Below are 12,179 nucleotides of genomic sequence, written 5' to 3' on the forward strand. Positions count from 1 at the left end.
TATATTATGATCATTACCATTTATGTAGCATTAAATATTTTAGCTCTTTTAGATTTTGCACCCTAAAGAAAACAACTTCACCGTCTATGTTCAGATTTTTATGTTGTGGAAATTAAATAATTATAACAATACTGGCTATATAAGTGTCACAGATCTCAATATTAGAAAACAAATATAGCAAAATGAAGAATAAATATTATTTCATTAAGCAAATCTATATAGTAGAATAAAATATATGATATGAACGAAAAATGAAGTTTAATATATTTAACATCCTGAAATAATTTTCTGTTTTACTTTTTTATTACAAAACTTAAAATTACATATGTGACCCACATTTATGTCTCATGCTGTATTTCTTTTGGAGAGCTCAGCTCTGGAATGTTGCAAGAGATTGACATAATGGCTTGAAGATTTTTCTATTGACCTTCAATTCCCTGTACTTACTTGCACTATATATATATATATATATTTTTTTTTCTTTTTGGCAAATCACACTCATCATATGTTAAACTTGGGTTAGTTAACCCGTATGATAATATTAAAAACAACTCGATTTAACCTGAGATTATTATCCTACTTGAGATGCAGATTTATTTTTGCTATATTTCTTTGAATATGACTGACATACCTTTAGTTAGAGGCCAGTGTTCTTCATGCAAAGTTTTATGTCAACCACCAGGACCAGAAGTCTCCAAATACTTCTGTCCAATTCATCTTGATATTAGAGTCACCACAGTAAACACAACACAGTCAATCACGGGATGGAAGAGTGCTTTTACTCATGTACACAAAACAGAGGGAGACAAATCCCTATTGCATGCATAGATCTCCCATGGTTGGTGCCCCCCACAACTCAGAGCAACTACCCTACGTGCATGCCTCTAAAACCACAGTACAAAGACCTTGACTCACGCTGCATGGAATCTGAAATGCTGAAGCTGAGGGTGTGTCTAAGGACCATCGACACACATGTGCAGGCTCTTTATCTCTTCTTGAGGAAGTGTTCCAGGCCCATGGTCTCCTCCTATATGGCTGGGTAACATTCAAAAGACTGTGCACATAAGACTGCTCTTCACTATATGTTTTATTTTCATCCCTCATTTCTTGGAACTAGAAAGGTGAAAGGAAACATTTTACATTCTGCTTTGGGGCTATAGATATTGTAAAAAGAATCTGTTCATTTTTTATGTTATAATTTTTGAAATATTTTAATGGTGAAATTATTTAGAATTATACTGGTTTGATACTGTTTTAATACATCTGTTGAGGTGTAAAGTTGCCTATATTACACACACACACACACACACACACACATATATTTCAGCAAGAATTTGTTTTGAGCAATCTAAAATCAAATACAACACATGAAATTGGAGTTGTGGGTATGAATTTAAAAAGGCAAGAAATAAAAGTAAAACAAAATCTTCTGAATGTAACCATTGTGTAAGTAGTCATGTCACGTTTTTCTAATGCAGAATTCAAAAAATATTCCCATACTTTACACTTGCTGTTCTCTTACAGTTTTTTAAATGGGATTTTAAAATGCAGGTATCCAGTGTTTTCAGTAAGTGACTTTTATCTATCCTGAAGTGGTTTCAGATGAGTAAAATATCTCAGACTACAAGAAATAATTTTGCTCTTGACTAAGAAAAAAAAGGTGTATTAGAATACTCAGAGAAAATTTTTTTCAAGAAATTGTTATTATAAAAAAGGTGTACTACTTGTTCATATTCTGGTTAATTAGATTGTAGCACTGAGACTTCATTCTGTGTGACAGTGGAAATATGCCTAAGTAACATGCCCAGTAATCTATTACTTGGATTTCTCATGACTATTGCTTTTGTTCAGTAAATTATATAGCCGCTAAGTATGAGAAAATGGAACTAAAAAAGTTAATTCATTGAAATAGTAACTAAAAGGGAATAATATCTATTGTAGCTTTAAACTTTTAGTATTTTTTTCTTTGAGATACTGTACAACAAATATAATTTATCTGAGAACGTTAAAATGTAACATTTGAGAAATTAACATTTATTTTAATAGAATGTAATAAAAAGCAAAAAAAGAACATTTCCTTTAATAGAATATTATCATTCAAATACATTAACTTAACATGTCCTTTGATAGAATATGTTATGAAAATATAGAAAATATAGAAAAGATGTAATGAATACAAGTGTATAAAAGCCATTATATAATTTATTAATATTTATTCCTATTGTATGTAATTTTGTTCTTGACTACATAGGGAAAATACATAATTACTCAAGTTATTTATTCGAGCTTCCCAGCATGAACCCTCTAATTTTGTCTACCTTCAGTCAGGACTTCCCTGTCTCACCCCCACCAACTCCCTGCCTTCTCCAAATTCAGCCTGTGCCTCCAATCTGAACACTCCCCATTTCCTGCTTCAGACCCCAGGTCAAGATAATCACCCATAGATTCCTATGCACTGCTCTGATATGGAAAATCTAACTGTGTACCATATCTGTGTGTAGATTGTGAGGCAGTGATGTGTAGAAACTATGGACTGTTTTAGCATCTGAGTACACAATCTATGCAAAACCTATGCATCCTTAAAAATATAGTCTAATAGACCTTCTTTGTCATTTCCACACAAAAAGAATCACTTACAGTGGTCTGTAATTTTTTGTGAACTTCTAACATTTACTACTCTTTAAGAAACCTGACGGAATGAATACCGCTGACCAGTAAACTAGACACTGCAGGGGAATCTTAAAACCAGAGATGCCTTCTTCCTTGCAGCTTTTATTCCAATGGGGGAGATAGATAATAAATAAGAAAATGAAATATTACAACACAATTTAACAGTACATTAGACACTGCATTGTTCATAAATTGCAGTGACTCAGGTAGGACTACCAGTAAATTACACCTTAGAATGAAACACTTTAATAAACTAAGCAGATTGCTTTATCCTTAACCCTAAAGAGGGAATAGTGATGCTGAGAATATAAAGCTATCAACTAAGCCTGAGGAAGAGAGAATTGTATTCTTGGAGATTAAGGGGCACTAACTAGAATAAGCTGCCACAGCAAGGAGTTTTAGAGAGTCATAGAACATGTTTCAAGAGCCAAAAAGTATTTTGGCCTTTTGATATGATGAGGGGTGTAAAAGCCAACAGATTGCAAAGTTGTCCAGGAAGCGGCTTAATGAACTTTGCCACTTTACTTTGAGCTGGCAGCAATGCCAAGTTGTCACTGAAAATTACTTCTCTTAACTTAGAAGTACTACTGCATATTGTTTGCTGAAAATTCTGTTAAAAACAAAACATACTTTATAAAGAATTTATGTAATATTCACTTTTTTATATTCATAAGCATCTCTGTAACAGTGTCAGTTTTATATTTATAATAGTTGAATTTTTAAAATTCTCCTTGAGGTCAATTTTTAAGGAAGGGAACTTTCAAATAATTACAACTGAACTGTCAGTAGACTTGTCTTCTATAGTTTTCTAAAATTCTAGTTTAATACTTCCAAATTCAAACATTAACTTTAAAAGATACAAAAACAAAATTGATTTTGAATAAATATTTGATTTCAGTAATTATATTTGTCATCAGCTCCTCCTTTCAATTAATATCTCTTAGAGAATCTATCCTTATCTCAATTTTCACCTTGATAATGATGAGTAGCTGGATGCAGTTGTTGGAGACTTCGAGACACTTCTGAAAGGCCTTGGAAGGTTTCATTCAATCTGATGCTTCATGTTCCTCAAGCTGGGTTTTTTGGAAATTCTGAGTAGCCCGTCTGGAATTTCTATAGGAAAGAAAATCGTGATAAGAAACAGAGACCTGAACTGTGTTTAGAATTTATTTGTAAACGACAAGGAACAAATTCCATGAATAGGTCCCTCAAACATGTGGCAGGACACATTTGCATATAGAGTTATTAATGTATACAATAGTTAGGTAACAACATGTTTCAGGAAATCTGTAAAATTTTAATGCAGAAAATAATGTACACAAAAATATGATGAATAATTTTTAAATTATTTCTAAACTTGCCCTAACATTCCTGTATCTAAACCAAAAAGATATTTTTAACTTAGTCTTTCTAAGGAGTTGGCATAATAAATTGAAGTGAAATAAATAGTGTACTCAGTTAAACAATCAATATTGATATCAGTTATTAGTAAAACATTGACTTTATTTATCATCACAACTTCTCTTCATCTGCCAGTAAAGTTACCCATGAAATTTATTAATAGAATGTATATGTTTTAGAAAATATTGCACTTTTTTTTTTGCTGTAGTTTCTAGTTCCAACATTCTAGAAGCAGATTTTAGTAACTAACCGAAATGTGAATGTTCATAATGTAATTCATATGAATCTTTTCCAAAGCAAAATTTCAATGGGCAAAAATATATGATTATTTAGGAGCAATGTAATAGTATTACAGTAATTTTCAACAAATCATATGCAAAATTAGTGTAAGCAAAATAGACTTGTATTAGTCTTTTCTCACACTGCCAATAAAGACATACCCTAGACTGGGTAATTTATAAAGAAAAAGAGATTGAATGGACTCACAGTTCCACATGGCTAAGAAGGCCTCACAATCATGGTGGAAGGTGAAGGAGGAGCAATAGCACACCTTACATGGTGACAGGCAAGAGGGCATGTGCAGGGGAACTGCCATATATAAAACCATCAGATCTTGTGAGATTTTTCACTATCACCAGCATGGGAAAACCTGCCCCTGTGATTCAATTACCTCCCACTGGGTCCCTCCCAAGACACACAGGGATTATGGGAACTGCAGTTCAAGATGATATTTGCATGTGGACACAGCCAAACCATATCAAGACTCATACACACACACACACACACACACACAAACACACACACACACACTCTCTTAATGAATTTCACACATCCACATTCAAGATATGAAGACGTTGGAAGGGACAAAAGAGTCAACAATTCAGACGATACCTGTTTGCCTCTTTATAAAAACATTTTAGAGATAGGGACTCAATCTATTGTCCAGGATGGAGTACAGTGGTGAGATCATAGCTCACTGCAGCCTGAAATTCCTGGGCTCAAGCAATCCTCCCTTCTTAGCCTCCCAACCTTAAGTAGTTGGGACTGCAGGTGCATGCCACCACACCCAGCTATTGCTTTTTAAAATTTTTTTAGTAGAGATGGGGTTTCCCTATGTTGTCCAGGTTAGTCTGGAATTTCTGGCCTAAAGCTGAACTACTTCCTCAACTTCCCAAAGGGCACACCTGGCCTTACCTCCTTTTACTTTTTCTTTTTTTTTTTTTCAATAAAAAAAGAACCCATTTTATTGATAATTTTGCATCTATGTTCATTAGGGATATTAGTCGGAAGCTTTCTTCATGTGTCTGTCAGATTTTGGTTTCAGGCTGATGTTGGCTTCATAGAGTGAGTTAGGAAGAAGCGTCTTCTTTTAGATTTTTTTGAATAGTTTCAGCAATTGGTATCAGTTCTTCTGGTAGAATTTGACTCTGAATCTATCTTGTTCTGGGTCTGTTTTAGTTGGTAAATTCTTTATTACTGATTCAATTTCAGGAATTGATATTGGCCTATTCAAGGTTTCAATTTATGCAAGGATTGAATCTTTTCCTGATTCAATCTTGGGAGATGGTGTTCTAGGAAGAATTTATCCATTTCCTCTAGATTTTCTAATTTGTGTGCAAAGAGTTGTTAATAATACTTGGATGATCTTTTGTATTTCTGTAAGATCAGTTGTAATACCACCTTTGTCATTTCTGATTGTGATTAATTGGTTCTTCTCTTTCTGTTTGTTAATACAACAAAGGGTCTATCAATCTTATTTATGTTTTCACTAATCATCAGATACATGCAAATTAAGACCACAATGAGATACCAGTCAAGGATGGCTATTACTAAAAAGTCCAAAACCACAGATGCTGGTGAGGCCACAGAGCAAAGGGAACACTTATATATTGTTGGTGAAAATGTAATTTAGTTCAGCCACTGTGAAAAGAAATCTGGAAATTTTTCACAGAACGTATAGCAAAGCTGCAGGTTCACCCAGTTATCCCACTACTGGTTACATACCCGAACCAAAACACATTCTATCAAAAAGACACATGCCCTTGTATGTTTATTGCTGTGCTATCACAGTAGTGAAGACATAGAATCAATCCAGATGCCCATCAATAGTAGATTGGATAAAGAAAATGTGGTATAGATACAGCATGGAATACTATACTACCATATAAAACAATGAAATCATGACTTTTGTGGCAACGTAGTTGGAGCTGGAAGCCATAATCCTAAGCAAATTAAGACAGAAACAGAAAACCAAATAGTGCATGTTATGACTTCTAAGTGGGAGTTAAACATTCAGCACTCATGTACATAATTATGGGAACAATAGAGACAACCAACTTAGAGGGTGGTGGCGGGGGTGGGTGGAATTAAAAAAATTACCTATCAGGTACTATGTTCACAACTTAGGTGACAGAATTTTTACCCCAAACTGAAGTTACCCCAAACTTCAGCATCATACAAAATTTCCATGTAACATATCTGCAGATGTTACGTTAAATAAATAAAACTTGAAGAAAAAACAAAAAAAAGCAAAATGTGCTCAGAGGTCTTACAAAGCTGACTTCCAGTCTTGTCTTATTACTAGGAGATGTGTCACACACACCCCTCTAAACGGAATGTACTCAGAGAAAAAGAGATTGTGGAAATAAATTAGATCAGTGAGTTAACGGTGTCTGCCATTTCCTAATTATTTATATTAGCTTAAAGTTTCTCTGAACATTTGGGTTATGCCAAACTGAACAGCCAATTACTACTTGTTTAGCATTCCTGAGTCTCACCCATTCTATTCTGGTAGAGCCTTTTTGTCACTGTGAGAACAAAAATGCCTTTGTGCATTTTCGAATAATTCATAGCCTGATGTCACCTACATTGAAAATCACTTAGTTAATTTTATACGCAGTCATGCAGCACTTAACGCTGGGAGACACTTTCTGAGAAATACACTCCTGGGTCATTCTGCCATTGCTCGAGCATCATAGAGTGTACTTTACACAGAATAGGATGGTACAGCCTACTACACACCTAGGCTATGAGGTATAGACTATTGCTACTAAGCTACAAACCTGTACAGCATGTTACTGCACTGAATATTGTAGGCAACTGTAATACAACAGTAAATATTTATGTATCTAAGCATAGTTAAATATAGTACAGTAAAAACATAGTATAACAGATACAAAAATATTATCAGACTTATGTAGAGCATTTAACATGAATCGAGGTAGCAGGACTGGAAATTGCTCTGGGTGAGTTGGCGTGTGAGGGTTGAGTGACTGAGAAGGCCTAGGATATTACTGTGCATGGCTATAGGCTGTATAAACACTGTACACTTAGGCTACACTACATTTATAAAAACTTTTCTTTCTTTAATAATAAGTTAACCTCACTATAGCTTTTTTACTTTATAACTTTTCAATTTTTTTGTAATAACACTTAGCTTAAAACACAAATACATGGTATGGCTGTATAAAACTTTCCCCCTATATCCTTATTCTATAAGCTTCTTCCAATATTTGCATTTTTTTATTTTTTACTTTTTGAACTTTTAAATTAAAAATTAAAGCAGAAACAGACGTTAGCCTAGGGCTACATGGGGGCAGGATCATCAAATATCACTGTCTCTCATCTCCACATTTTGTCCCACTGGAAGGTCTTCAGGGGCAATAACATGTCTGCAGCCATCATTCCCTATAATAACAATTTCTTCTTCTGCAATACCTCCTGTAAAACCTACTTAAGGCTGCTTTACAGTCAACTTTTTAAATCTAAGTCAAAGGAGTACACTCTAAAATAACAAATTATAGTAAATACATAAACCAATAACATAGCTCTTTATTATCAGTATCAAGTAGTATGTACTGTACATAATTGTATGTGCAATACCATTATGCAACTGGAAGCACACTATGTTGTGAATAATGAATTGTGCTATGACTTTACAATGGTTAAGATGTATCTGGGCATCTCTACTAAAAAATACAAAAAACTAGCCGGGCGAGGTGGCGGACGCCTGTAGTCCCAGCTACTCGAGAGGCTGAGGCAGGAGAATGGCGGGAACCCGGGAGGCGGAGCTTGCAGTGAGCCGAGATCTGGCCACTGCACTCCAGCCTGGGTGACAGAGCGAGACTCCGTCTCAAAAAAAAAAAAAAGACGTATCTGGGCAACAGGCATTTTTAGCTTCATTATAATCTTACCGGACCACCTTCATATATGTGGTACATCAATGACCAAAACATTGTTATTCAGAGCATGGCTGTATTTTCAGATCCAAAAAGTAGTTATTATAGTATCTCCTTTCTGTAAAATGGTCTAGAATTATTTAATACCTGGATTTAAAAAGAACATACAATAATAAGGCACATAATTGAGGTAATCAGCAAAATAAAGCTAGTGAGACTTAAGTTTATATAAAGTTGATCACTAAGTTTTACCTTAGTTTTAACAAAAATAAAATATCTTGAAACACAAACTAAGCCTTAATTAAAATTTTGGTCTAGGCCGTGGTTATCTTAAATGCACTTTTTCTCCTACTGCAATTCTTCTCTTCTTCCCACAACTAAACATCAGTAATGACATATTGCCTTCTATCTACTCAGTACATGAGTATTACTAGCACTGTTGGTTCTTTCCAAATTCCTCTTTTCTTTTCTCTCCTTTTCACTCATCCTCAGTTTTCTTTTTCTATTCACCATCCATCAACAGTTTCTAGGAAATTTTCTCTCAATAATGTTGCAGAATGATTTGTTTTGTTACTTTGTAGTGGATATTATTGACTGAAAATGAGTCATTATGTTACTTCTCTCTGGTCTACTAGCATTTCAACAGGGCAGCCTACATATCCACAGAAATAAAAGTGTAGTTGGACAATTTTAGGCATTAGAAGCAAGTATAGCCTGTGCATAAAATTACCTTGCTACTTTCTGGGTGTTAAGGGTGTGCAAAGAAAGAAAATACTGCTAGCTCTTGGAGAATTGTTTTTGACAACATCAAAAAAGAAGGAACATTTTCTCTAATTGTCATGAGTCTCAGAAAACATGACTTTAGTCTAAACACTGTTCTTCTGTGACAATAATTGAATAGGAATTGCTGTCTGGATATTAGATCCACTTCTAAACTATCCCCCAGTTTGCCCCAACCACCTAGCTACCTCTTTACAGATAAATACAGCCATCCCTGTTCTCTTTATTTTCCATGATATCTGATATTCTTCCCTCTGCTTCAAATCATTGAAATGTTCTCCAGAACTCCTCTTACTCCTTGTATTTTTCTTCTCTGCTTGTTCCCCAATTTCTTTTTTTATCTGAAGACAATTTCCCAAAATGTCAATGAGTTAGCACTTGGATATCCTGGTCACTTTTTTATTTATTTCTGACAACCTACTCTACTAACTCTTTCCAGCCTGTCTCTCAGCAGATCCAATTAGAGATATCCATGATTCAAGAACAAGATATATTAATGAGGCTGCATGGTATTCTCAAGCCAGAGTAGAAAATATCTTATCACATTTCTTTCTAAAGAGATTATGTCTTCACATTTTCCAATTCCAATAGAGTTTGTAACTAAATAATTATGATAGCATTATCCATTAATTCTTTAACATGAAGGATAAAAACAAAGTAACAAAACAGGTTCTTGACCATTTGCTATCTGCTCTGTAATCCCATATCATTTCATATTTTTACTTTGAGCTCAGTGAGTTTATACATTTTAAACATTTGAATAAACATTTTAGCGTGATCAGATGACAGGAAAAGGCTTTATAGTTTTTACTTGGTTGTAATTTTTAAGTTCCATCCTTCCTCATTCACAAATTATGTGTATTCTTACTATAATGGAACAGGAAGATAATATTGAGATAATATATTTCCCATGCTGGCATTATTTACTGGCAGAACTGACAATAATAGTTCAGACGTAGGTATTATTGAGAAATAGCTGGGAACTAATATAAGCCATATTTTAAGAGAAAAAATGATTATGTTATATGATAGACCTGAAAGTATATTTTATACACTATTCGCTAGACGTGGAACATGAATCTACTTGCTCACACATTCAGAAAACAACACTTATGAGATTGCATAGAAATTTAATGTCTCTACAGAAACTCGGTGGGAATTGAGGTAACACAAATCAATACAATTAAACATCTATATGGAGAATAGGAAAGTAAAAATGAGTGTAATAATGTCACATTATGCGTGAGAAAATGCATACAATTATCTTAAGTAGAATTTATTTCACAAATAGTTTGTATTTATCATGTGAAAATAGCTACATATATTTTAATAAATAGTTTCAGGCATGGTTTCTTTCCTATGTTTAGGAAACTATTTAATTTGATGATAGCTATGGTATTATATTAGTCTTGGCACATTAAATAAGTATTCTGAGCTAAGGAGAACCAACAAAAATTGGTAGTTTAAAATCAATTAGGAAGAAAATATGATAGGAACTAGCAATTGTGCTTGTGGCATAGTTTCTAAAGCTTAATTGACCTTCATAAGGTACTCATAGTAAGTAGGTTGTATCATATTACACTGGTAATAAGAGATGGAAAATAGTTTAAAATGAGGTTTTAAAATAATAAAATTAGGTGTAATTTTTGTGATAAATTATATTCTAGTTACTCATGTCTACATATACAAAGAGTTTTAATTGTCCTTCACTTTTTTGCACTTTGCAGATATTACATTTCTTACTAATTGAAGTTTATGTCAATCCTGCATTGAACAAGTCTATCAACATCGTTTTTCCAACAGCATATGCTTACATTGTGTCTATGTCACATTTTGGTAATTCTCATAGCGTTTAACACTTTCATTATCATTATAATGTCTGTGTGATGATATATAATCAGTGACTTTTGATGTTACTATTGTAATTGTTAGGGCACCACGACCTACACCTATACATGATGGCAAACGTAATCCATAAATGTCATGTGTGTTCTGGCCATTTCCTTGTCTCTTGCCCTCTCCTCTCCTCAGGCCTCCCTATTTCTGGACTCACAACAGTATTAAAATTAGACCAATGAATAACCCTACAATGGCCTTGAAGTGTCGAAGTGAATGTGTCACACATCAGTCACTTCAAATCAAAAGCTAGAAATGATTAAGCTTAGTGAGGAAGGCATGTGAAAAGCAGAGATTAGCCCAAGGTTAGGCCTCTTGTGCCAAACAGGTAGCCAAGTTGTAAACGCACAGGAAAAGTTCTTGAAGGAAATGAAAAGTACTATTTCAATGAACACGTGAATGATAAGTGAAACAGCCTTAGTGTTGATATGGAGAAAGTTTGAGTAGTCTGAATAAAAGATCAACCTGGCCACAACATTCTTTTAAGCCAAAGCCTAATCCAGACCAAGACCTTAATTCTCTTTAATTCTGTGAAGGCTGAGGGAAGACAGGAAGCTACAAAAGAAAATTTGGAAACTAGAAGAGGGTGGTTCATGAAGTTTAATGAAAGAAGACATCTCTATAACATAAAAGTGCAAGGTGAAGTAGCGTGTGGTGATGTAGGATCTGTAGCAAATTATCCAGAAGATCTAGCTGTGATCATTGATGAACGTGGTTGCACTAAATTGTGGATTTCAAATATACACGAAACAGCCTTTGGGAAAAGATGCGATCTACGATTTTCATAGCTAGAGAGGAGAAGTCAATGCCAAGCTTCAAAGCTTCAAATGACAGGATGACTCTTTTGTTAGGGGTTAATGAATCTGTTGACTTTAAGTTGAAGCCGCTGTTCATTTATCTTCTGAAAATTCAAAGGCCGTTAATAATGACACTAAATTTCCTCTCCCTGTATTCCATAAAGGAAACAACAAAGACTGGATAAAAGCATATGTTTTTACAGTTCGATTTACTGAATACCTGAAGCCCACTGTTAAGACATGCTGCTCAGAATCAAAGAATTCTTTCAAAATATCATTGTTCACTGACAACGTATCTGTTCATCAACAGCTCTGATGGAGATTTACAAAAAGATTCACATTATTTTTATGCCTGCAAACCCAACAGCAATTTTTGTCCCATGTCTCAAGGAGTAATGTGGACTTTCAAGTCTTATCTATTTAAGAAATACATTTCATAAGGCTAACACAAATGCTG

The 12,179-nt window shown here is 34.2% G+C and overlaps 1 long non-coding RNA gene across 1 annotated transcript; it reads right to left on the reverse strand.

Moving 5' to 3' along the window:
- Positions 1-757: 757 nt before the first annotated feature.
- Positions 758-3,971, reverse strand: LOC110742735. The gene is made up of 2 exons (XR_002520765.2): positions 3,642-3,971; positions 758-1,113 (listed from the first exon to the last, which is right to left on the reverse strand). It is a non-coding gene; the product is annotated as an uncharacterized LOC110742735 (long non-coding RNA).
- Between the last annotated feature and the right edge of the window lie 8,208 nt (positions 3,972-12,179).

Source organism: Papio anubis, chromosome 4 (assembly GCF_008728515.1).
Source record: "Papio anubis isolate 15944 chromosome 4, Panubis1.0, whole genome shotgun sequence".
Classification (NCBI taxonomy): domain Eukaryota; kingdom Metazoa; phylum Chordata; class Mammalia; order Primates; family Cercopithecidae; genus Papio; species Papio anubis.